The sequence below is a fragment of the Mesoplodon bidens genome (genome assembly GCF_964165515.1).
Source record: "Mesoplodon bidens genome assembly, chromosome: 6".
Classification (NCBI taxonomy): domain Eukaryota; kingdom Metazoa; phylum Chordata; class Mammalia; order Artiodactyla; family Ziphiidae; genus Mesoplodon; species Mesoplodon bidens.
In genome coordinates, this window is record NC_138162.1 from 94,373,760 (window position 1) to 94,401,077 (window position 27,318).

Consider the following 27,318-nt stretch of genomic DNA (forward strand, 5'->3'; position numbering starts at 1 on the left):
ATTGCTCTCACAATTGGGGCTTTTCAGAGAAAGGACTGTCTTCTCAGTTGCCTCCATGTCTATTAGCAAAAGGAACTGGTTTGTGGACCAGTAAGTATCTAGTTGATAACCCCCAATTGCACATCTCTCTTTTCCTTTATTCCTATGTCTGCTGTGTCCAGTTTGGGAATCACCTAGGACATAACTGCAATACTGGAAAGATTTGCAAATGTAGAGAATAATAATCTCCCCATCTCTATTTATAATAACTGTGTACCATCTATTGTTTAATGAAGAGGGTGGTAATTAGGGTCCTAATAGATAACAGATGGCACACAAAACTGTTACAAGGGTGTGAGTACAGCCCCATAGGAGGGATTGTGCAGGAATCTGGGGCTAGGAGCAGCTGAGCTGAGACAATCTCTATGTCCAAAGGGAAGAAGAGAGGGATCAGTTTCAGGACCGCAGCAGAAAAAGGACCCCTGGAGAATTGGTCTTCTTGAGAGGTACAGTAACCTTCAGTAAAAGGTCATAGTTAGCCCACTTGGAGGCTATCTAGCAGGGAGAAAGCCAGGGAAACAAATCCCCTGCCTTCACTTTCCTCCTCCCTCCCTCACATCTCTCTGATGCTCTCCATGGCCCAGACCCAGCTAGAAGTCTCAGGGGCTGGGATCCTGTCAACCTCACCCTTCCAGTTCACCAGAGAAGGGTGGAGAGGGGACCTGGGAGGGCAAACAGAAGATAACCACCCAGGAGAGATCAGGATCCTCACCTGTAACATGACTGTGTAAGAATGTAGACTTGCCTGCCCCCAAAAGTTATGTTAATTATGTATATATGCGTATATATATGTGTGTGTGTGTGTATATATATATAACATAACTTTTTATGCACATTTTATTATGCCTATATATACACATATATATGCACATATATACATGTGTGTTTTCTTAAAATAATAGCACACAAGTTCTGTACAGTAAGTCCCCTACATACAAACCTTCAAGTTGTGAACTTTCAAAGATGCAAACATGCATTCGCATGTCCAATCACGTAAGTTCAAGTGTCTGGGGTAAATTGTCACGTGCATGCATCTTCTACGAGTGGTTGTGCTTTTGTGTAGTTTACAGAACTGTATAGAGGACAGTAGTACAGTATCTTTATTTCAAGCCCAGGCTGTCCAGAAGCAAGCGTAAAAGTGTAGGTAAAGTAGCTGGTACTACTGTACTTTTCAGAGTACTGTACTGTAAGATTAAAAATGTTTTCTTTATTTTTTCTGTTTGTTTTGTATGTATTATTTGTGTGAAAAGTATTATAAACCTATTTCAGTCCCGTACTATATAGCCGAGTTGTTAGTTGGGTACCTAGGCTAACTTTGTTGGATTTGCAAACAATTTGGACTTAAGGAACGCGTTCTCGGAATGGAACTCATTTGTATGTAGGGGACTTATTGTTTAACTTTCTTACTTGAGGTGCTTTACCAAACACTCTTTTTCTTTCCTTTTTTAAAATACTTTCTTAGTTATGGAAAATGTCAAACACACACATACATAATAAATCCCTAGATGCCCATTATTTTGCTTTAGTACTTATCAATTCATGACCAATCTTGTTTCATCATGCTCGCGTCCAATCTTCATAATCCTATGATTTTGAAATACATCCCATGTTTGGCTTTTGTTAGGCCAAACGCATGTTAAAGCTATTTTTTAAAATGAATCCCCTTTCTCAATCACAAATTAAGCATATATTTTTAAGAGCTGAATCATAGGCAGTAATTAATATATTTTAAAAGGTCAGTCAGCCTCTCTTAACCCTAGATTGTTTTAAAATGATAAATGATTGCAAAACACAATGAATAACATGATTTATATAACTGTTTACTGTGTTATAGTTTAAAAATACTGGCTTATACCTTTTTTTACCTCTTTTTCTTTTCATTGTTTGGTAGTTAACTAAATTCCTAAATGACGATTTCTTCCGTTTTATTTATCCCCCACCCCTATATTGGGAACCTATCATGGGGTACCATTCAGTATATAGAACATTGTTCCCCTCTGATTTGTAATGTCCCATCTTCCATATATCAGATTTCAATACATGCATGGGCCTGTGTTGGGCACCTCTTTTTATTCTGTTGGTTTATTATTTTTTAAATCATTGTGGCAACATCATACTTTATAATATACTATAAAGTATCACTTTATAATAATTCTTCATATCTGGCGTTTGGAGTCTTTGGACGTATCCTAGCCTTTCTTGGCCCGCTCTTCCATATAAATAGGTTCAGCTTGTCAAACTCCATGGGGAAAAAATCCTATTGGTCTATGGCAGTTGATTTCTAAAATGATCTGAACTACAAAACATATTTGTTGAGAACTTTGAAAGTTTTCTAGAAGTTTATGAACTGAAGGCTTCATGAGGCTTAAGACAAGCAGGAATAAAATATGATTTTCTCTTTGTGCATGTGAAGGCTTGATTAAAAGAAAAAGAATATATTTTTGTAATATTTGTGTGTCAAGCATAGGATCCATATCTTTTTGTTTAATGTAGTTTTCTACTCACTTTAAGATCTTTCTTTGCAATATGGGCTCTCAGTGACTAAAAAGGCAAGGTTGAGAAGAAATGAGAAATGATTGACAGAAGACCTCAAGAGCTCAATGGTCTCAAAAAATATGCACCATGGACCCAAGGGGCAATGCATAGAAGGAATATATTAATTGGCTGGTGATTTGAAGATATTAATGATGAAGACCATGGCTGCAATACAGCTGAGCCACCAGTCATTTAAAAATGTAGGATCTGAATGCTTAGGAATTGTATTAGTTATCTGTTTGCTGAGTAACAAATGAGTGGCTTAAAACAACCCAGGTTTTATGGGTCCGGAGTCCAGGCACTGGGTCCTCTGCTTGGGGTCTCACCAGGCTCTGATAAACGTGTTGGGTGGACCACATTTTCATGTGGACATCAGCCTTGGGGGGAATGCACTTCCATGCTCATTCAGGTCATTGGCAGAATTCATATCCTGGTTGCTCCAAGACTGGGGTCCCCAGCTTTTTGCTGATTGTCACTGGAGGCCACCCCAGATCCTAGAGGCAATGCAGTTCCTCCCTGTGGGCTTCTTCGGTGTGGCTGCTTGCTTCAGCCAGCAAGGAGGGTCTCTGGCCTGTAGAAGGCCCGGTGCCTCTTTTATGAGCTTTCACCTGATTAAGGCCACACAGGATAATCTCCTTTTTGATTTACCCTTTTGACTTGGGACCTTTATAACATCTGCCAAACCCCTTCACCTTTGCCATACTCAATTGTTTAGAAAAAAGTCACAGGTCCTGTCTATGCTCAGAGGGAGGTGGTGATCATACAAGGTGTCAACACCAGGCGGACAGAGTCATAGGGCCACGCTAGAGGCTCTTTGCATAGGGCTAAAATAAAATGGCAGAAAAATTGTCATCTGTGGTCACAGTTCTGGCCACCTGGTTCTTTAAAAGGACAGGGCGTTTCTGGGATGAGACCTGCAGAGGCAGAGGTGTTAGGGTGATGTGGGTGCAGCCCGTTTTGCCTTGTGTTTGTGAGAAGCAGAAGGAACACACATTGGCCTCCCCGAGCTTTCAGGGTATCTGTGCTGTAGGGCTTGGGAGCTTGCTGTGGGCTGTCTCCCCTTCAGAGCAGTAGATGTGGGGACGCAGACACGTGGCTCTGACAGGCAGGCAACACGGATCTCCTTGCAGTCAGCAGCCCAGGAAAGAGTTAAGCCTTGGCTTTTGTTCCTGAGCTAGGAGATTTTGATTAGATGCTTAATTGCTATTGGAACCTCGTGTGTAGGGTACACGCTTAGCGACCTGAGACAGTCAGAGACCGAATTTAGTACCTACTCTTAGGCCTGCTCCCAAGGACGAGAAGAAAAGGAGTTGTGAGGTACATTGTTGGCACAAACGCTGGGTGAACAATCACCTTCCTGGCCCAGCAGCAGTTTCCTGGTGCAGGTGATTCTGTGGCATTTGTGCTGTACAGCTCCCTTCACCTTTCTGGCCCCAGCCTGCAAAAAAATTCTGGCACAGCAGGGAATTAGTGCCTAATGGCAAGAGAAAAGGAAATTAGCATTTCCTAACAGCTAACCAAACACAAAAGCGTCCCCCAGCCTTGCACGGAACACCTCTGACCATCCATCCCTCTATGGCCAAGCCCTGCACCTTACAATTTGTGCTTAATTATACAGGAAAAGAGAAATCTGTTTCTCTGGGAGAGCCTCTGAGAACCTGTTGGGGAAAGCTTTCAATTTTAATTACAGAAGAAATACTGGCTGAGGCAATGGTGAAAAGGAATTACCTTTCCTTTTCTTCTGATTTTGCAAAACAGCTGGCAGCAGACACTGGCACATAGAAGGTGTGTAGGAAATGTGGGTCCAATAACTGAATAAATATGTGAATGAAAAAACAACTGTGAAACACTTACACAAGAATATTCTTCTTTCAAAAGAATAATGAAAAATAATTTCATTCAATAAGAGTCATTCTTAGTTACTGATACATGACTCAGTAGTTCCCATTCAATTTAAAATGTTCCATTTTTTTCTGATACTTAACAAGTCATTAATTGAATGTTGCTCACTTTTAAGGCCAATCTGTGAGACATTATTTATCCTGTCTACTCTAAAGTTCCAGCATCAACGCAGGCGGGGCTTCACCATGTACTGATCATGGGACCTTGGCCTCTCATTGCCTCAGTTTTCTCATTTGTAACATGGGTATAATAATAGGCTTAATTCATAGGCCTATGAGGAGGAAAACCTCATATATATTTGTGTGTGTCTATATATATGTATTTAAACAGTGTCTTAGAATAGTGTCTGGCACATGATAAGCATTACAGAGTATTGACTGCTGCTCCTAGTACTGTTATTATGAGAACTAGCTGTTGAGAATAATCCTTCATATACTGGTTTATTCCACTCAAGATAAAGGAAACTAATAGAATATTAGAAATCAGATTAAACACAGAAAGCCAGTAAAATATACCAAGACAGAAGATGATGAGAGTGTAAAAGCATAGAAGAAAAAAAAAAACGGTTTTTGTTTTTCTTTTTCTTTTTTAAAGAAGGAAAAAGCCTAGAAATAGGACAAAAACTATTCGTTGGCTATACTGACATGGAGATCGCTGGTGACCTCCATAAGTAAAATTTCAGGACAGTGGGCAAAGAGATTACGGTGAGAGAAGTCAGATGGATGTAACTTATAGAGTAAATGGGACATGAGGAAATGGAAACAATATATGAAGATAACAATTTTGAAAAGTTCAGACATGAATTGGCTAAAGAAGATATGCAGGGATTAGGGGAGGAGGGAGGCTTTCATGTTGCACGTATAGTTTTTAACATTTTAAGTTGGAGTTACTAGTCTAGAATGAGGTTGAATTTTGGCAAGAATCATTCATAAGGAGTAGATGGGTTGTAGAAAATGCAGTGCTGTGAAGTACTTGAGAAGATGAGAAGAAATGAAATGCTATCTGTAGTGCACATGGACTTTTAACTTTAACTCCTGTAGTAAAAGGGAATACAAAGATCAATGCAAATGCTAATGGATTAATGGATTTGGCAGTGGACTATTATGCATACAATAATGTCCTTTTTCTATTCCAGGATTTCATCCAAAACATCACATTACCTTTAGTTGCCATGTTTCCTTAGGCTCCTCTTGGGTTTGATAACTTCTCATATTTTCCTTGGATGACCTTGACAATTTTGAGTAGTTAGTTTTTTGTAGGATACCCACTACTAGAATTTGTTTGATGCATTTTTCATGATAATATTGGGATTATGTGTTTTGGGGAGGAAGACCACAGAGTAGAAGGGTCATTCTGTAAGATCACATCAAGTGTACGAAGTATCAATATGCATTATGAATGCTGAGGTCGACCTTGATCACCAGGCTGAGGTAGTGTTTTTCAGGTTTCTCCATCGTACGATTACTGTTTTCCCATTTTCATGCTGTACTTTTTGGAAGGAAGTCAATATGCTCAGCCCACAACTAAGGAATAGGGAGTTATGCTTCAGATGGAGTACTACATAAACTATTTGGAATTCCTTTGCACTGGAGATTTATCTATTCTCCTGCATTTATTTATGTATCCAATTATTTATTTATATCAGAAGAACTCATGGATTTTTATTTTATACTTTGGGTTATAATCTAATTCTACTTTAGTTACTTTGTTCCTCAAATTGCTCTAGTCCTGACCCTTGTGAACTCTTTTCAGTTGGCTCTTGTGCCACTCTGAGGTATCCCCATCCTATATATTTTTTTGGAACTTTCTGACACTATAAGATGGTCTTGTCTATAAATCTTGTATATTTACTGCCCCAGTCCTAGAATCAGCTATTTCTTCAAGGATAACTAGGTCTTTTTAGTGGAGAACGGTATTAGACAGGAGGATCTGGGTGTGGGGTGTACTAATTGCTGCTTGGATGTCATTGCTTCTAGATCTTGTCAGCTGACAGAGCAAAGAGATAATATGTGTGTACATGACCCATGTATAGGCACATATCTATAAGTATCTCTCTACATAACCATGTGTATTAAGGTAATATGAAGCAATATTAAGCTAAACATGAACGTATATTGATGTTTCCAACTTTAATCTGTTACCACATAGATCATCTTAGCCTCATCTCTTGCTTATCTTTAAATTTCAACTCCAGCAAAACACTTGACTTTTAGAAGTATGAAAATCAAATTGTAGCAACTTTGGGAAGCCACATCATCTAGCAGAATAATTCTTAAAGGGCAAGGTGTATATCATCAAATTTTAACTTACAGTCAGCAGTACTTTTTAACATCAGTAGGCCTCCAGACCTCTGCTTCCAAGAAGATGAAGTAGCCCATTTCTCCCAGGTTCTCCCACTTAAAACTAAAACCTTGAACATAACAACAAACATAGGAAGACGCTGAAAGGTGGAAATGAGAAGGCAGACTTAACTAGGGACTTTGGGACTTGAGGAATAACATGGTGATGAGTCCCCTGTGTTTCCTGTTGCTTCCCATACATCCTGGAGAGGCTATTACAGGAACCCCCAATCAATAACCACCAACAGAACAACAGACAAAAAAGCTTCCGAAAAAAACACAAAACCCTGTTCCCCCTAGCCAAAGTATGAGGAAAGGGGTTGCTAAAGACAGAAGACCATTTGGGCAATAATATACACACTACTCGAGCCAAGTGCCAGTGGAATATACACAGTACTCGAGCCAAGTGCCAGTGGAATATTGCACCCATCCCCTATGTCCTGTCGTTTCAGTTGGGCCAAGGTAGGATTTGATCTTCCACACCACCCCACTCCTGCCCTCCAGAAGAGCCAGCGCTCTGATTCCCCACCAGGGTTGTTTCAGTGTGGTCCAGTGGTGAGCTGAGCCTCCACCCCTTTCCATTAGCAAACAGACTTTAAAAGGTGGTGCCTGACAGGCTAGTTAACACTGGGCTGCCCTCACACAGTCGTGGGGTCCAATGGTGGGACTTAGCCTCCGTCTCTCCCTGACATCAATAAGAATAGGATGTTACAGGTTGGAGGGAGTAGGCACCCCACTAACCGCCAACACATGGTGTCAGTGAGACCCAGTGGGGTGCTGAATCCCCATAACCATCCTGAGGCAGTAAGACAGAATGAGATGGCACAAGCAGGGCTAGTTGGTAGTTCTCTTCCTCTTACCTTGGTGTCAGTGGGGCAAGCACGTAGCTGACCCTCTACCCACACCCGGCATCAACAAGAAGCAATGAAGTGGGAGGAAGGACAGCAAACACTTCACTTCTCCCCTCCCCTGGTGTCAAGAAATCTACTGGGGAGATGAACTTCCACTCCTACTAAAAGGCAACACAATGATATTAATGTTCCCACTTTTGAGGGGAAGGTGTCAGAAAGGCCAATAGGAGCTGAACTTCTACTTGATCTGTCTTCAGTGAGACAATGTAAGTGCCCACTTTTGCTGGGGTATCGTCAGTAGGGCCCAATGGAAATCTGTACGTAACCTCCCAGTCCTCATACTACGCCTCAAATAGGATGACTTCCTTCTAAAAAGTAATAATAAAATTAAAATGGATACACAGTCACATAATAACTCACAATGTTGAGAATACAATGGAAAAATACTTATGACACCAAGAACCAGGAAATCACAGAATAAATGAGAAAGGACAATAAACATACACCAACACTGAGATAAAACTTCTGTTGAAATGATCAGACAAGGATTTTAAATAAGCTGTCACATAAGTGCTTCAATTAGCAATTATGTTTTCCTTGGCAGAAATGGGAAAAATAGAAAATGTAAACAAAGAACTAGAAGCTATAACAATAAAAACAAATGAGAACAGTAGAACTGAAAACTACAACAATCAAAAAACTTTGCTCAAGAGTAGAGTGGAGATTATAAAGCATAGAATCATGAACTTAGAAGAGATCAATACAGTGTACCACATGTACAGAGAAAAATAGACTGAGGGGTAAAGATGGGAGAAAGAACAGGATCTCAAGAACCTGTAAACAGTAACAAAAGCACTAACATTCGTATCATCAAAGTTCCAGAATGAAAAAAGAGAGCAAGTAGGACTGACAAAGTATTCAAAGAAATCATGACTAAAAAGTTCCCAATTTTTTAGAAAACATAAACACAAATTCAAGAATCTGAACAAACCCAAAGAGGAAAAACGCAAAGATATCCTTGCCAAGACGCGTCATAACTAAACTTCTGATAAGTAGAGACAAAAAAAATCTTGAAAGTGGACAGGAAGAAATGATGCATTACTTATTGAGAAACACCAATTCCAATGACAGCATATTTCTTGTCTAAAACTCTGGAGTCAGAAGCATTGACATAACATTTTTCAAGTGCTAAAAAAAAGAACACTCAGCCACAAATTCACACTTTCTATATCCACTTTCTTGTTTGACTTACGTTAATGGACTACTAACTCATCTTTCTATATCCGGGACTGCCATCACCCTTCTCCAAAAATCTAGTCACAGCATTTCCAGAGTGATCTTTCTGAAAATGAAACAACTTTTTCTTATAAAAATACCTGATTGTGTTATGAAACTTTTCTCTCTTCTAAGTTACCAGTTAAAATCCTTCAATGGATTCCCATCTTTCTTGGAGTAAAATCTCACATCCAAACTCTCTTTGTCCTTTTGGGCTGCTGTAAGATTATGGTGCAGGTTGGGTGGCTCATAAACAACAGGCATTTTTTTCTCACAGTTCTGGAGGCTGCAAGTGCAAGAATAGGGTGGCAGTATTGTCAGATGAGGGCCCTCTTCTGAGTCACAGACTTCTCATGGTAACCTCACATGGCAGAAGAGCTTCGGGAGCTCTGGGGCGTCTCTTGTATAAGAGCACTAATACCATAATCATTTCCCAAAGGCCCCACCTACTAATACTATAACCTCTGGAAATTAAGATTTCAACGTATAAATTTGGAGGGGAACACAAAGACTACACCACAGCACTTCCTATACATACATGGACCATTCATGGTCTGGCTTCTACCACCCTCTCCATTGTCTTCTTTTCTTACACTCCAGTGAGCATTTCTTTTTTTTTTTTTTTTTTTTTGCGGTATGCGGGCCTCTCCCTGTTGTGGCCTCTCCCGTTGCAGAGCACAGGCTCCGGACGTGCAGGCTCAGCAGCCATGGCTCACGGGCCCAGCCGCTCCGTGGCATGTGGGATCTTCCCAGACCAGGGCACGAACCCGTGTCCCCAGCATCGGCAGGCGGACTCTCAACCACTGCGCCACCAGGGAAGCCCCAGTGACATTTCTTATACTGATTATGAATGGAACTCCTTTCTGGACTGATCCTTAACCATTCATTTTCTGGCAAACATGAATTTATCTTCTCTTTTCCTCAAAAATTCACCCTTCCTTCATGTTACATATCCATTTCCATTGCCTTCTACAGGAAGCCCTACTGATATCCCCCATATACTACTGTCCACAGCATGAATTAAGGTCTTACCGTGTCTTCCTATAGCACTCTGTAATAATTTTTACGGTAACTATGGATTTTCTTATTTGAGTCTCACAATACATTGACTTCTAGGTGGCACGATAATGATTTTAGTAACAGTAACACTGGTGCCTAGTTTAACCCATGGCCTACTTTAGGTGTTCAATAAATGTTTGTTGAATGAGTGAATGAATGAATGAATGGTCAGTTTGAAATCTTAATCATGTTACTTTTCAAAAATCTGTTAAAAAGATACCCACAGTTTTCCAGAAGATTAGGGACTTAGGATCTTCAACTTGATTTAATAGAGGAAATTTTTACTCATACATCATGCTTAAATACCTCAAAGTAAAACCATTAACCCAGGAATTTAAGGTTACCATTTGGACTTGCAAGCCAATAATTAATATCTCCTGCCCCCACTGTATTAGATGGTTTCAATGCTCCACTCATATCTCCCCAGCACTCATCATTCCAGTATATGCTGATAGACTCATGCTACCACCTGCAATTATCCACCTTAGGGCAACCAGAAATGTACAGGAGTTAATGTATCTGGGTGTAGCTTTCAACCAAGGACAGAGGGGACTGGAAGATAAGTACTTCAAGTTTCTCACCAATTCTTGGGATAACTCTGAGACATGTTCTATAGAGTTTCACAGAACTCCCCTGAAGTACTGGCAGCAGTTTCCTGCAGGAGTAATTGATTCAGTAATGCACCTCTGTTGGCTTCCTTCCATGGCTCCATTCTCAATTCCCACTCCACTTCTGAGTTTTCTGGAAGCACCTCCCAGATGCACAGTTGGCATTCAAATTATTGCCTCAGGTTCTGCTTCTAGGGGAATTCAATTTATAGCCTCCTAACAATCCAGTGCTCCTTACAGAGCCATCACTGGTACAAGTACCAAGGCATGGCACATTATGTATCACCCCTCCTAAATCCTAATATTTTGAAACAGATAGGAAAGAGCACGACCTTGAAGAGAAAAATCGTTTCTATGAGAATAGCCAATGGACAAAGGGAAGGAGAGACAGTGCCATTTGTTTTCCATTAATGAGAGTGTGAAATTTATGGGCAGATGGTCTAACAGGTGTGACTATAATTTGAGGGGCCTGCTCCCTTGGTTACAGAAGACTGCTATTGTTATTATTATGGAAGCACAACCTCATGACTTTATTGCTTCACTTGATGTAGCCTTTTCCTTTACCCTTAAATCTTTCTACATCACTGAATTGCAGCCAATAGATTTATTTTCTCCCTATGGCTCCATCACACAAAAAAGACACACATGTGCAAACACACACACACACACACACAGAGTTTTGTGTATGCCAGTGCTAGAAAAGACAAGCTCATGGTGCATATATGCGATGGATATTGTACATTACAGGTCCCTGTGAGATAGTCTTCTGCAGGTTCGTATGTTTATTTTATGAATAATTAACTTTAGTAAAGTTAATTTCCTGGAGATCTTGATGAAGACTGAAGAAAGGAAGTAAATTTTAAAGAAAAAGACTTAGAAACTTGCCCTTTTTGCCCTCTCTTTGTGTCTTAATGAACAAAGGATAACTGGGCCTTTTTGAAGTCTTTGCTTGAGTTGAAGACACAAAATGCAACCTGTACTCTTATCATAATATGTTCAGTTTATGAGTACACAAACTTATAAACTGTGAATTTCCCTAAAGTTATTAAACCATGTAGAAGATGTTTGCTGGGACATTTACTTAAAACCAAACAATTGAGGTCTATATGTCCAAATAATTTCCTTCTCTCTTGCTGTCTCCATTTCAGTTTCCTGAGTTTCTGGGAAGGCCTTGTTTCCCCAAAGGAACGATTTCTGGTAGAATTCTGGAAGTCTGACCCAAGAAAAATAATCCAGTATAGCCAATGAATTGAAGACAAGAAGGTTTCCAATCAGGTAGGAACATTTAATCTCATACATTACAATCACCTTAAATAAGGTGTGCTGATAGCTGGATATGATATAACTGCTTGGAAAAAGATGCATATCTAACCTACCCCACAAGGAAGTTGTTCTCAATTCCCTTAGAGGTTGTGATGTTTATCAGAGAGTGCCTTGGGGGAAAATGAATACAGTAACAGTATGATGCTTTTTTTTTTTCATTTTTAGCTCATTGTTGCCAAGTACACTTGGTTATCTTGGTGCCTGTGGTTTAATCCCAGCAGGTTAGACATGTGGAACAGCACATTAACCCTTTTTAGTATTTTCTCACAAGACAAATCATTTTTATAGGTTGTCTCCATGGTCTTCTAGTTGCTTATCAAAATTAAGCATCATGTCTTCTAAGTGAGTAATAGCCCCAGTCAGTGTGAGGAAATCAGCTTGGTTCTTATTGGGGCACAAATTCTTGGTCTTGGCACAAAGTGGGTTCACATAGGGAGTTAGAAGGAGAAGAATGGGGCATGCGAAAGGGGAGTTCTGTGTTCTCATTTACCTATGCATGTTGAAACTCCACTAACAGTTTTATTTTCATTAGCAATTTGTGATAAAAACTTAGGGTAAAGGGAATAATGAAGCTGTGCCATTATATGGCAGGACAAAAGATAGTAGTGACATCAAAGTCAGGGCCTATCCATCTCATTTGCAGTTATATACTCAGTGTTTAGCCTAGCATTTGACCCCTCATCAGTATTCAATAAGAAGATGCGTGTTGAATGATTTAGGGATGAATTAATGAATGAAAAAAGTTAATATGGTAGAAAATGTGTTTTATCCTTGTATTTTCGTGTGTTGACTTCTGTATTTCAAGACCCAGCACTGTAACTGACACATAGAATATAAGCAATAAAATTTGCTGAAAGAATGAATGAGTCCCCACAATTCTAAGAATAATTTTAAGACCAACACAGACCCCATATCTACCATGGTCTATGACAGAAGTATCCAGAGATGAAAGCCTGATCTCAGCTAGTGGTAGAGCTGACAGAATTTATCTAGTTTTAATAATTTACAGCTCATCCCATTACATCTAGGCATAGTACCTACGTGAGCCATACAATTAAATGTGGACTGAAAAAAAATGCACAACCTAAAAGTTGAGAATTATGTTTTATTTGGAGGACATACTGAGGACTTAAATCAGGAGACAACCTCTCAGATAGCTCTGAGGGACTGTTCCGAAGAGGTAAGGGAGGGCACAGGATATTTAGGGGTTCTTGCAAAAAAAAAAAAAAAACCCAGGTAGTTGGAACATCAAAAGATTACTGTTAATTAAAGAAACTAGACATCTTAATTAAATAAATTTAGCACTTTTCTATATATGGTGAGATGCAAGAATCTGGTCTCATGGAAATCATTCCCTTGATATGCACTTTAATTATCTAGGGCCAGTATCCTGTGTTCTCCATCCTGAATCCCCTCAGGGTGCAGCATTGGGGGTGGCTTCAGTGGCTGATGGCTTGATGGCTATAACATCCTTTGTACTGATACCTCAGGCTACATTCTTTGTCCACGTAAATGACTTGAATATGGATAGTAAATCTGTGGATTTGCAAAACGTAATTCTTGGAGCATTTTTAGAAGGACAAAGTTAAGGGCAATTTCAGAATCACTAGCAGCTAAAATTGCTATTTATACTTTTCCACCGGTAGGTAGTAATCTGTTGTTGCTATCTTCAGTATTCCCAAGGGATAACAAAAGCCATTTAATTCTAGAAAGAAATGTAAAATTTAGCACAATGCAACTTCCATAAAACCAAACACACAAACACACACCCAACTCTCGCAGATATGAAGTAATAATCTAAAATAGAATCCTGGAACTAATTGCAAAAAAAGAGCAAATGTACTCATATTGGATTTTATTCTTTTATTAATGTTTGAGATATATATATATATATATAGGTATTTATTAATAAAATTCAGAGTTGCTATATGGAGAAATAGCTTTGTACCAATATTGTCTTTGTATGTGTTTATCAGTAATGTATGAGATTGCCTCCTATGCTCCTTTTCCTTTATTCTCTTGCAGGCAGTAGATGTAGTTATCAGTTGTTTTTAAAATTTCTAGGCAGCCAAAGGGCTAGTATCACTTAAATAAAGAAGGCAAATTGTCCTAAAGTAGGAACAATTTTCCTTCATTATGGAACATAAAGTCCTCCTATGAAGGGGGAAGAATTTCATAGCTAAAAGCTTTCAACTACAGAAGATGTATGAGTAACTATGTATGTTGTTTCAAAGTGGACTCTCTATAATTAATGTCTAGGGGTTATCTTTGGTATATAATGGATTTTGATTTTTTAAATATTATTAGATAATCTACAAAAGAATATATTTAATTGTATGTAAGTTATGAGAAATAATAAAAACTCCTGCAAACACACCACCAAAACTAAGAACTAGAATCAAAACTGCTGAGTCTTCTCTCTGTTCTCTGCCCTGATCCCACCTTCCTGCTTTCACCAAAGAAATCACTCTGATCTTGGCTTTATGTTGAACATCCACATAATTTTTATCTGATTTTGCTTATTATTGAGATTTATAAAATTGATATCATACTTTAGTCTTCTGTGCTTGCTTTTTTTACTCAACATTATGTTTCTAAGGTTCATCCACTTTACTTTAACTAGTGTTCATTCATTTGTACTACTGTATAATATTTTATTGTATAAATACAAGAAAATGTGTTTATTATTCTATTAATGATATTTGGGTTGTTTGGGGCCTATTACGGACAGTACTTCCATGAACATTTATTTTAATGTTTCCTGGTACACATGTGCAAGATTTAACATAAGTAAAAGAGTAGACATACTAAGAGTAGAATTGCTGAGTTGTAGGGAATTCAAATATTCAACTTTAAAAATTCATGTCAAAATGTTTTCCAAAGTTATGGAATCAATTTTCAGCCCTTTTGCTCTATAGCTTCACCAGTTAGAATGGCCATTCTAGTCTTTTGTTCCTTGTATTAGTCTGCTCAGGTTGTCCTAGCAAAATACCTCAGATTCAGTGGCTTAAAAAACAAGAGATTTATCTTCTCACAGTTCTGGAGGCTGGAAGTCCAGGCTCAAGATGTTGGCAGTTTTGGGTCCTCCTGAGGCCTCTGTCCTTGACTTGCAGATGACCACTGCTTCCTTGCTATGTCCTCACATGGCCTTTTCTCTGTGTGTATACATCCCTCTTATCTCTTTCTCTTCTTACAAGGACACCAGTCATATCAGTTAGGGCCCCACCATTATGACCTCATTCAACCATAATTATGTTTTTAAAGTCCCTGTCTCCAAACAGCCACATTGGGAGATGGGGCATCCACATACGAATTTTAGGGAACACAATTCAGTCCATAACAATTTTAATTTGTATTTCTCTAATTACTGATAGGCTGAGAATCCTTTCATTTGTTTAACAGTTGCCTATGTTTCCTATTCTGTGAAGTCCAGAGAATATCTTTTGTCCATTTTTCTACTGTTTATCTTTTTCTTACTTATTTGTATTGTTTTTTAAATACAAGCAAATAATCTTTGGTCAGCTATATATGACACAAATAAGTTATTTCATACCTTCTAACATTTTTAATGTTGTCTTGTGATAAATAGCGGCTCTCAATTTTAATGAAATCAAATTTATCTTTTAGCTTAGTGTCTTTTTGTTCTACTTAAAATGTCCTTCCCTAGTTTAATGCTACCCAGATATAGTATATTTTCTTCTGAAAGTTCTAGTGTATCTTTGTTTTATATTCAAGCCATTAATGCACTTACAATCGACTTGTCTGTATTATCCAATTTCTTTGTTTTCTTATGAATAATTAAGTTTTCCAGGACCATTTTGGGATGAATGGATTTTTTAGGTGTGTCTGAGCTGTTCTTGACCATTCACATAAATTTCAGAATTGGCAATCCTGTAAAACCTCTATTAAGTATTTTTATTGTAATTGTATTGACTATATAAATTAAGTTGGGGAAAAATTATACCATTATGATGAGTCTTTTCAATCCATAAACAAGATGTTCCTCTCCATTTATTTAAGACTTCTTTAACATCTTTCAATAAGGTTTCATTTTCTCCATAAATGTCTTGCACATTTTTATTTAGATTTATTCCTAGGTAGTTTTTTTTTCCACTTTAAATAATTTTTAAGCTCTCTCTTTGTTCCTGGTTTATAGAAATCCAATAGATTTTTGCATCTTGAGCTTATATCTACCATCTTGCTAATATTGTTTTTTAGTAAGAGAGAGGATTTTCTTAGCAAAGAGGAATAAATGTAAAATTAAGTAAAAAGGTTATGGGTCAGCTCTGGTCAATAGAACTTTCCATGATAATGGAAATGTTCTTAGTGCTGTGAAAAACTACAGCCATTAGTCACATGTGTTTTTAAATTTTTAAATGTAAGTTCAATAAAATTAAAATTTCAGTTCCTAAGTCAAACTTGCCCACATTTCAAGTATTTAATAGCCACTTGTGACTAATGGACACTATACTGGACATTGTATCTCTAGACTATTAGACTGTGAAGCCATGGCGTCCCGGGATTTTATCTTTGTCAATGGCATAGTGAGATCTTTTATGTGACAGTTATTCTGTTATTAAAAAGAGAAGTTACTTAACCAAGTCATCCCTAACTTTTTGAAATAATCCAACATAGCTTTCACCATCCATGAATTTCTTGAATCATATTTATGTTTCTAAACTATTTCTTGTATCAGGTGTTCACTTTGTACCAAGTTCATTGTCCTAAAATGGCACATACCAAAGTATCAAGAGGTTCCCTTATTCCTGATAAGCTGTGATTGGATGAAGAAGACCTTGTTACCTGCCTGTCTGATTTTTATTATAATCAGATGTTAATCTGTACCAGTCTCCATATTCAAAATTCACCTTCAAAATTATATGTTATTTACATGATGGTTGTCTTTATTTCATTTAGCTAGTATCATGACCTTATAAATGCAGTTTTGGTCATTTTCTACTAAAACCTCATATTTATCTGTGTGGAAAAACATCTCCTACTTGTTTGTCCTCTTATAAACTCTTCCTGTAATTTAATCCTCATGAGCTTTATTTCCCCTAATTGTAATTACTTAATATTTTGTAAAACATTTAAGAGATCACTGGTATGCTCTTTTTTTCAATCATCTATACATTTAAACAGTGTGTTGCAATAAGAAATAGTACTGGTAATCAGAAGACCAGAGTCCTAGTTTTACCCATAAAAATGAACTATATGTGCATTTAAATAAGTTTTATATAAGGTTATATAAGGTTTATTCTGATTCTAAAATTGTTATGATTATTTAGAAAATTATGTTTGAAATATGGCATTATTCAAAACCAATAGAGGTTTGAAATCTATTAAAAATCTACAAAGAATTCAACTATTTCACCTTTTTCCCTGATTTGATATTAAACTGTAATCCTTCATCTTTCACTTACAGCATGCTGTAGCTGCTGTTGACACAAAGACAAAATATAATGTCTAAATATTGTGTACTTGTTTTTTAAATGAATACTTTTGTTTAAAATTGTCTTTTACATAGATTCTTGATGCCCTTTTCACAACTTTTCCATTCCCCATGCTACTGCAATCAATCACTCATGATAGAAAATTATTCTCTTTTCTGTTTGCTAAAGCTCTTTTTAAAATACCAAGTTTCAAATGATCATCAATTCAAGAAACTTTGGGAAATGAACCTCATCATTTCCAGAATGAATATTTTGTTTCACTGGCTACCAGGACACCATCCTCTCCTAGATTTCTCCCCTCCTCACTCACCATTCCTTGGCAGTCTCCCTTGGTGATGCCTCCCATCCCTCAATGTCTTTAAGAATGCCCTAAGGCTCATTCCTGGCCCCCTTCACTCTCCATCTACCTTAACTACTCATGAGTTTTAATCTAGTCCCATTACTTGAATGGGAAGATGACTTATGATTCCCCAATTCGTACTTCTAGCCCTAAGCACTCACCTAACCTCCAGACTCCTAATTCCAATTTCCCACTAAATATCTCCAATCTATGCATAATAGACATTTCAAACTTAGCAAATAAAACTAAATATTTTGCTTTGATCCATCCATTGCACTCCCGTTTTTCCTGGCTCCATAACACATCCAGTTGCTCAGGCCAAAAATGTTAGATTCATCCTTAAACTCTCACTTTCGCACAATTCCTGTGTCCAGTCCATCAGAAATTCTTGCCAGTCTAACTTGAAAATACATCCTGAATCCACCTACCTCTCACCTTACTCTTGCCGTCTTTACTTACTCCAAGCCATCATTGCTTGCCTCATCTAATGCAATAGGCAGCCTCTTCCACAACCTCCTTGCTTCCTCCCCTCTTGCCCCAATCCTTATAGTCTATAACCATTACAATAGCCAGAATAATCACAAAAAAACCATGAATCATATCACATTATTTCCCAAAACCTGTTCCCATCACTTTAGAATAAAAATTAAACTTTTTACCTGTCCCACATGCTTTATTCAGTATTTCTTCTGCCCTACTCTCCAAGCTCGTTTACTACTACTCTTCTCTCACACACACATCCAGATTTTCTTTCTGCAGTGGCTTTCCCAACATCAGGGCCTTTGCACTTGCTATTCCCTAAAACCTGGAAGATTTAAAAAATCTGTAAGATTCCTCCAAGCAAGATCTTAGAAGGTATTTACATTTCATTTTGTAGAGACATTTAGTAGAAGACATTTTTGCAAAAGATAGATACATTTTACTTTGGCGGCTATTCACACATCTGGCAATTTCCAAGTTGGTTAAATAACAAATGTGAATTGATGAAGCTAAAATAAAAGAACTGTAGTTGGTGAGACCTATGTGTTTTAAACCGTGAACTTTGAGGAATTGTAGACATGCAAACTCCACCATGGTTTCAGTGTTAATGTGTGAGAATTAGCTAAGGTATTTTCCAAATACTCATTACTCTCTAAAGAGCTTCTGGGCAGGAAATCAGAACAGGGCCTGTGGACCTGAATTTTATCTAGTACCACAGTTGATTCTGTTGCAGGTGGTTTTCAGTCAGCCCTTTGAGAGACACCAAGCTGGGGTATTTGCCCAGATATGATTACCAATGGTCATGCAAGTCACCAATGAGATACAATCGAGAATCAACAAATGACTGAAAAGAGTGACAAAAGAAGAAGAGGATCCAGTAAGGATCAGTAGAGACGCTATCCCAAGCACTCTTGGCTAGGAGTTTTACACATCCATTCATATAAATGGATGATAGTTAACAGCCAAATGGCACTGCACATTTTTTTAAGTTGCTGAGTATTAAAGTGTATGGCTAAGCATCATAAGTTTTGTTAAATTATATTTTGGTTGCTATAAAATTAGGTGTACATTGTGTGTCATAGATGTAGGGATACAGATGTGTAAATATATGTCATTGTTTCAGTTCTTCAGCTGCTACTTCATAATGTCTTTGCAACTTCTAAATGAAGGGCCTCTTCAAATATTGTTTAGAAAGGAAAGATACCTGTTCATCCCTGTCCACCTCCCTTTCTTCATCCCCTTCCTTGTCCCTTCCCTTTTTTTTTATATCTTTATTGGAGTATAACTGCTTTATAGTGTTGTGATCCCTTCCCTTCTTGAACAAATTAGTCCATTAAGTGAGGTAAAATAACCCTTTGTCAGCATGGGGGAGGTGGGCATTCAAGGGACCAAGTGACTTGGCATTGGGTCTCAGAGTCTGAGAAAGGGGAGAGGATGTCTGCATAAGGGAGCCTGGAGTTGACTGCTGAAGTCTGATTCGTGTGAAAGGGCATCCACATGAGGAAGTGGCCTTGGCAACCACTGTGTACAGATTGTCCTAACCCGTGCCAGGTGGAGAAAATGTGTGGATGGGAAAGTGGCAGCTACAAGAATTTACTTAAATACAGGAAGATTGATCAAATAATTAAGGATATTAAGAATATGGTAATCAGTGTTATTTTAATATCTGTGGAGGGAGTTAAAATATGAAAAGGGCAAAAACTAGAATGAAAGAGTGTTGAAAGGGAATGGAGGATGTTAATGTGAACACATGATTTTCAGTATAGAGACATTATAGAAAAAACATAGACTATATGCATGCATATGTTTATGAATGTGTTTGTGAATATGTGTAAATGGTTATGAATATGTGTTTTCATATGTGTGTATGTATATATGTACATAAATCCCCTAGCTCTGCCTATTGAGAGTACCTGGGACCACTGCTTCCCAAGAGCAATGAATACACCTAGTGTCCAGATCTTGGTTTCTAAATACAGCTCTCCAACTGAAGGAACTAAAGGTCTTTGGAGAAATGGCTGATTCTAGAACCGCTACAGGGAAAATATAAGATGACCCTAGAACATATTATTGTTTCAAGAAGTAAGGGATCAGCCATAAAAAGAAGCGAAATTGAGTTATTTGTAGTGAGGTGGATGGACCTAGAGTCTGTCATACAGAGTGAAGTAAGTCAGAAAGAGAAAGACAAATACCGTATGCTAACACATATATATGGAATCTAAAAAAAAATAAAATGTCATGAAGAACCTAGGGGTAAGACGGGAATAAAGACACAGACCTACTAGAGAATGGACTTAAGGATATGGGGAGGGGGAAGGATAAGCTGTGACAAAGTGAGAGAGTGGCATGGACATATATACACTAGCAAACGTAAAATAGATAGCTAGTGGGAAGCAGCCGCATAGCACAGGGAGATCAGTTTGGTGCTTTGTGACCTAGAGGGGTGGGATTGGGATGGTGGGAAGGAGAGCGATGCAAGATGGAAGAGATATGAGGATACATGTATAACTGATTCACTTTGTTATAAAGCAGAAACTAACACACCATTGTAAAACAAGTATACTCCAATAAAGATGTTAAAAAAAAAAAGAAGGGAGATATCACAGAATAATTGGGAAACATCAAAGGATATAGAAGCCAAACTGAAGGGGTTTCCACTGGACAAATCTTGAACAATCTCAGCCTCAAAATAAATAATGGCAGAAATGTATTATACTCAATTGAATAAAATAGGAGTCTATGAGTTCATACTGATTTAAATAATTAAATTGAGTAAATTATGTTTGATGAGGAACAGGATATTTACATAATTACAAAGTGCCTTACCACAAAAATTATTAATAATGAAGGAGAAAAAAATAACTTTACAATGGAGAAGACTGGGTGATACACCTTAATCAAATGAGTCACATGATATTCCAGTAAGGTTACAGGTTAAAAGTTTGCCAAAATTGTTTGATAGGAAGCAGTGAGAAGAACAGAGCTTCACCACTGTGTTATTCCTGCCAACTACACATATCCTGAATAATCATGAGACAAATACAAACAGCTAAATCCTACAAAATAACTGATCCATATTCTTTAAAACTTTCTAGAGATTCAAGGGAAGCCTGAGAAAATTTTCCAGATTAAAAAACTAAAGAGACAGGACAACTAGATGCAACATGTGACACTGGGCTGATCCTTTTATTATGAAGGACATGATGGGGATAATTGACAAAACTTGAAAGGGGTCTGAGGATTAGTAGCTCTGTGGTCATGTGTCAGTGTTAATTTCCTTATTTTCATGATTATATTTGGATATGTGTTTGTAGGAAATACTAGAGGATTTGGGGGAGACATTGCATTGTGTTAGCAACTACTCTCAAATGGTTTGGGAAATAAATTATTTTTATTGTCATTTCAATCTTTCTTTAATTTTCGAGATTGTTAAAAGAAGGCCAAAAAAAGAGGAGTAACCCTCCTTTTCCTGGCGACTGCCATAGTTAAAAGCTCAGTTTACAATGGTGGTCAGTTTTTCAGTCTATTTGTGCTAATTTCTGTTACTAACAACATAGCATCTTATTTTCTATTTGAGGTTTTTGGATTTTTCCGAATTATGCTTTTGCTTTTTATTCTATCAAATGTCTATGAATTTGATAAAGTCCTCGGTATTAACACAAAATCAGTAAGATTCATAAAAATAAAAATAAGTTCTTGGAGAAATTTATAAATTTCTACCTGCATTCAAATTGGAGTAAGTTGGCAAGAAATTTATAAGGGGAAAATACTATAAGGAGCACTCCCATTCAGAAACTCAAAATGGTTGCACGTGTTTATCTTGTAAGAGGTCTGTGATGAAACAGCAGGATGAAGGCTATATGTCCAAACTTAAATGCAATCTTTTAAATCGCCTTTCGTGTCAGGCCATGTAAGAACTGGGCAATTCAAGAAGTAAATTAGAACAATTCTTATTTTCAATAATTTCTTAGGTCAACACTTAGAATAATGAAACACTTATCTTTAACTCCAAGAAATCTGGACAGTTATTAAAGCAAATGTGTTGTCCTACTGGCCTACACCTGGTTACAAACAGCAGTACGACTTCAGAAAACCCTGGACACTGAGTGGGCTTTCTAACTATAGCTTTTTCTTTCTATAAAGGTGTTTTACAAGAATGCTATCTTTTGTGAAAATGTGGCCTTTAGAAAGGGTACACTAAGGTCTGTGACTTATAGACCTAGAAAAGATTTGAAATAATTTCTTAGCCTGGGAATCCACATTTTAGAGGCATAGAAAGAGAAACCCAATGAAATTAAATATTTTGCCCACCATCAAATGGCAAACAAGTAATAACGACAACACTCAAGCCTCTGTCTTCTAAATCCATTGAATGCAGCATAAATAGATTTCAATAACTGCTGATTTTCATTGTCCTCAACACTACATTCCTTCTGTGCCTTATACCTCTTCTTTTAAGAGGGATGACAACATTATCTGCAAACTTTATCTATAACTATTTTTTTTTTAATTTTGCTGTTTTGTAAACTTTTTGTTTCTATGTTGAAAATGTGTAAGGACATTTACCTTCTTTCTTGAAACACCTTTGCCTGCATTTATCACATTTTATTGTTGAACTATCGTGTAGCAATAAGTACAAAAGCGCCTCTAGTAGAGGAGATAATATCAGAGGCAACAAGGTGTGTGTATGGGGGGGCGGGGTTAGAGTTGACGTACCTTAAGGGAGATGAGGAGAGAGGGAAGAGAATAGAAAGTTTATTTATTTGAAAAAATATGGCAAGTTAGAGAATTTTGGCTAAACTTAATACAATATAGCTTTCCTTAACTTAAATTCCGGGTTAACTTCCACTCTTTACATTGCCACAGACTAGGGAATAAACAAAGCAAAAAGATTTTTGGTACCACCATTTTGTGTTAATTTCATAAAGATTTCTACAAGACTTTTAAAAAATAAATTGCAAAACGAAAGTCTTGTCTTTAGCTTATTTTCCCTGCATGCTTGCACTTTAATAAGTTGATAAATGGCATTTAAACTCAATAGTTATGATTAATTCTGTCCCACAATTTTTAAAAGCACTGGGGATTGTGTGCGTGTGCATGTGCCCACCTTTACAACCAGTAAAATAAAGTTCTTGATCCAAAAATTATTATCACTTAGACTATTGAATAAAATCAGATATGATAGAGGGGCCAGCTGTTGGTAGGTTTAAAAGTCACCCTAGGTGATTAATTCATGCAGCAGTGTTGCACGTCTCTCTTTAGATGAAGCACTTAGAAGTAGAACCAAGCATGGATCTAATTTCATATCTGAGATGTGTTTTATTTAGAGTTCTTTGGCAAGTGCTTGCTCTGTGTGTTTTTATAGTCTTTGGTTGTGCTATAAAAATGTCAAAATTATGAATTAACAGATATGCAAAAGTGAAATCCTAGAAGATAGGATAAACATGAAGTCCTCTAATTATCACTCAAATAAGTTTGGTTGACACAGAACTGGGAATCAGATAAAGACATTAATAATTCATAATGCTGAAGTTAAAATCTTCTAGTTACAGTACAAAAGAAATCCTAATTTGTACCACAAGGTAATGAATTCAGTACTTTTCATTTGTTAAACATTTGCTTATTACCCTGCACCGTGCATATAAAACTGTTCCCAAATTTGGAGGGCAAACAGGAAAAACAGACACTCTCTACCCTCAAGTTGTTTATACTGCAGTCAGTGAAATTTCTCTACTTTGAGATCTTTTAATTCCTCAGCTCATTGTAACATCTTCTTCAGATGAATTGTTTTTTATTTGTTAAAACCAATGTTTAGCACTTGAAATAGTTTCTTCAATGTTCCTGATAGTGAAATAGAGTCATCATGGTAATTTCCAATACTAATTATAGAGTTGATAGGAGAAATGCTCAAGATTGATAGTAAAGTGATTTCAATAATCTACAAAATGTCTTGAGGTTTCCCAGATAACAACTTGTCTCCCAGACAAAAATGCACTTATTATTTATCTTCCAAGCTTATAAAAATTTTTGTACTTTAATCATATAGAGATTTTACAACATCTTTTCATTCATATTTTAAGATATTTTGTTCAGTAGATTATCTCATTTAGAAACTATTGATTTATATATACATACTATGTAAATATTAGTATACATTTCTCAATGACTAGATTAGTGCTTTCTTAACTACTTAAATTTGTTTAATTCATATTGTTGTTCTTCAGCATTTCTTTTACTCACTGGAGCCTATCCTACTGACTTCAAAAAGCCTGAAAAATCTGAAAATCCCATTTAAAGTAACTGTATGGAAAATCTTTAAAATAACATATAATAATGGTAGAGAAGAAGTGTATTGAACATTGTGCTGAGATTATTCCATTAATAAAGAGATTAATCAATAATTCTAATATTCAGACATATAATCAAAATGAAAAACAATCATAATACTGAGCAATGACATTTTCAATAAAGGGAGATATTAAATATTGTATAGGAAACTAGAATCTGCAAAGCAGACAAGTTGGCAATGATTATACATATATTTAAAATATGTTGAAACAGTCATAGACAGTTTTTCTTTTTGGCTGAAAAGAGGCCTATTGAAGTGTTTAAGCACTACTTCAACTGGAAGAGATATTTAGACACTATACAGAAAACACGATTGCAGAAGAGCAGATATTAGCAGGTGTGTGAATGTGTATGTCTTTTTGTTTTGTTTTGTTTTGTGGTACGCAGGCTTCTCACTGCTGTGGCCTCTCCCGTTGCGAAGCACAGGCTCCGGATGCGCAGGCTCAGCGGCCATGGCGCACGGACCCAGCCGCTCCGCGGCATGTGGGATCTTCCCAAACCGGGGCACGAACCCGTGTCCCTTGCATCGGCAGGCGGACTGTCAACCACTGCGCCACCAGGGAAGCCCGTGTATGTCTTTAATTAATGTATTTTCATTCATTCAAAAAGGGAAGAATGCCAAATTTACTTTAAAGGTGGCATTGTGATATGTTAAAGTTCCATTCTTAGACTTTTGCTGCTGTTGCAGTTCCTTTAGTATTCACCAAAGAGTACCGTCCTGTCATTTATCCAAGTTAGAAATCTAGGAGCAATCTTAGGATTCTCATTATAGGGTCCACTACCTTCATGCTCCCCCCTCAATAAGTAACACATTCTTGGCTCTCCTATATAGGAAAGCTCTCTCCAATGTACGCCTGCTCTGTCACTCTCCGGGTCCAGCATCTCTGCCTCAGCCTCCCATTGAAGTCACTTCTAGTTCATTCTGTGCAGGGCCATTTTTAAACCTTCCTCAGTCCTAGGCAATTGCCCTTTTAGAAGCTTTACCCTAAATGTTATCAAATGCATTAAAATGTGCCCAAGTCACATATCCAATATAATTTATAGATAACTATATGAAAGCTGAGTAACATTGCTGTTGTAGTAATATTAGTTGAAAATATTAATTACACAAGTTTTGATCTCCATTTTGCAGATTTGTTTTCATATTCTGGAGCCCTTTTTTTCAGGTTCCAAACAATTTTCTAAGTCCTTCTCAAACTCCTAGTCCCTAGTGAGTGTGCTTTTACTGTCACAGGGTTGAACAGCCCAGACAGCAAGATGTCTGAAGATGAAGACCATCACAGGGATGAGTAAATCAGATACGTGGAAGTTGGAATGCAAAGTGTTTGTAGAAAAAAATATACAAATCAAGGAAGAAATTGCAGTGTCAATTAATATGATGTATATCAGATGATAGTATTAAAAAGCCAGGTGAAAATAAAATAACTTAATAATGTACCTATTTGTCTGATTGTTTACTAGTGATATACTGCTCAGTGTAAGGTGAGAACCACAGATATTATCTTCTGGAAAAAAACCCTTTAAGCCCTAACAGTTTCAGTTTATAAATTTCCTCTCTAATAAATGAGGAATAAAATAATTTACAATAAATTAATTATTTCCTCTTCTGAAGGTACCAATACCACAAATTCAGTCAGAAGATGGATCAAGTTTTTCATACATTTCTCTCATTTCACATTTTTTAAATAAATGAGACTATATTTTGTCTAATGACTACCAGAACAACTATCTGGAAACTGTGACTTCATTATATGTGAGAGAGTATTTTAGGAGATACAGACGTATATTTAGATGGAGATATAAATACATAGCATATATACACAATATTTAATCAGACACAGGAAATGTCGGATAGCTCCAGAGTGGTACACCCTATGTTCTGAGCTGCTCCGAAATGCAGTTCCTTTTTTTTTTTTTTAACATCTTTATTGGAGTATACTTGCTTTACAGTGGTGTGTTAGTTTCTGCTTTATAACAAAGTGAATCAGTTATACATATACACATGTTCCCATATCACTTCCCTCTTGCGTCTCCCTCCCTCCCACCCTCCCTATCCCACCCCTCTAGGCGGTCACAAAGCACCCAGCTGATCTCCCTGTGCTATGTGGCTGCTTCCCACTAGCTATCTGTTCTAATGGGAGTTCTCTGGGCACAAAGGGCACTATTTTCTGTAATGAGATTAGAAGAAAGGATTTGCTAATAATTGCTTCTATAGCAACTAAAAATCTTGGAATCCCACCTTTCAGCATTTTGAAAATCTTAAAGGGGATGTTGTCAGTAACAAAAAAATTGAAGACTGATTATGTATTTAAATTAATGATTCTTTAAATTCATCTTTTAAATTGATTCATGCTTCTCAGAAAATAAAATATGCTAATCCGTATATCCTTTTTCCACTGCGTAGGGCAACTATATCTAAAAACAAAAATACTATCATTTTACTTTCCTTTACTATATTCCTCCACAGCTTGTGTTGTACTTTCATATTTTCTTTTCATTCTGCTAGTGAGATATATATCCATATATGTATGTATACATATATGTATATATACACATAATATTTAGATTTTAGATATTTGCATTATGCAGGGCAATCCATAAAATGGATAGATGCTTAATTTTAATACCATTGAATACAATTTTCATAATTTTATACTTTAATTATTTTTGGAAGCACAAACCAGAAAGGGTAAAGCAACCTTGAAATGGAAAAAGATGACCAAGCTGGCATTTTGCATTTCAGACTTTATATTTGGACTACTCAGT

General features: G+C 37.1%; 1 long non-coding RNA gene across 5 annotated transcripts in view; it reads left to right on the top strand.

The window, feature by feature from the left end:
- Positions 1-27,318, top strand: part of LOC308619363 — a 178,488-nt gene that overhangs the window by 143,600 nt on the left and 7,570 nt on the right. For 3 of the 5 annotated variants that reach the window (XR_014016157.1, XR_014016158.1, XR_014016159.1), the window contains exon 4: positions 11,757-11,883. The exons of the other annotated variants lie outside the window; for them this stretch is intronic. This is a non-coding gene — a long non-coding RNA (uncharacterized lncRNA). The remainder of the gene's footprint in view (positions 1-11,756; positions 11,884-27,318) is intronic. 5 annotated transcript variants of the gene reach the window in all.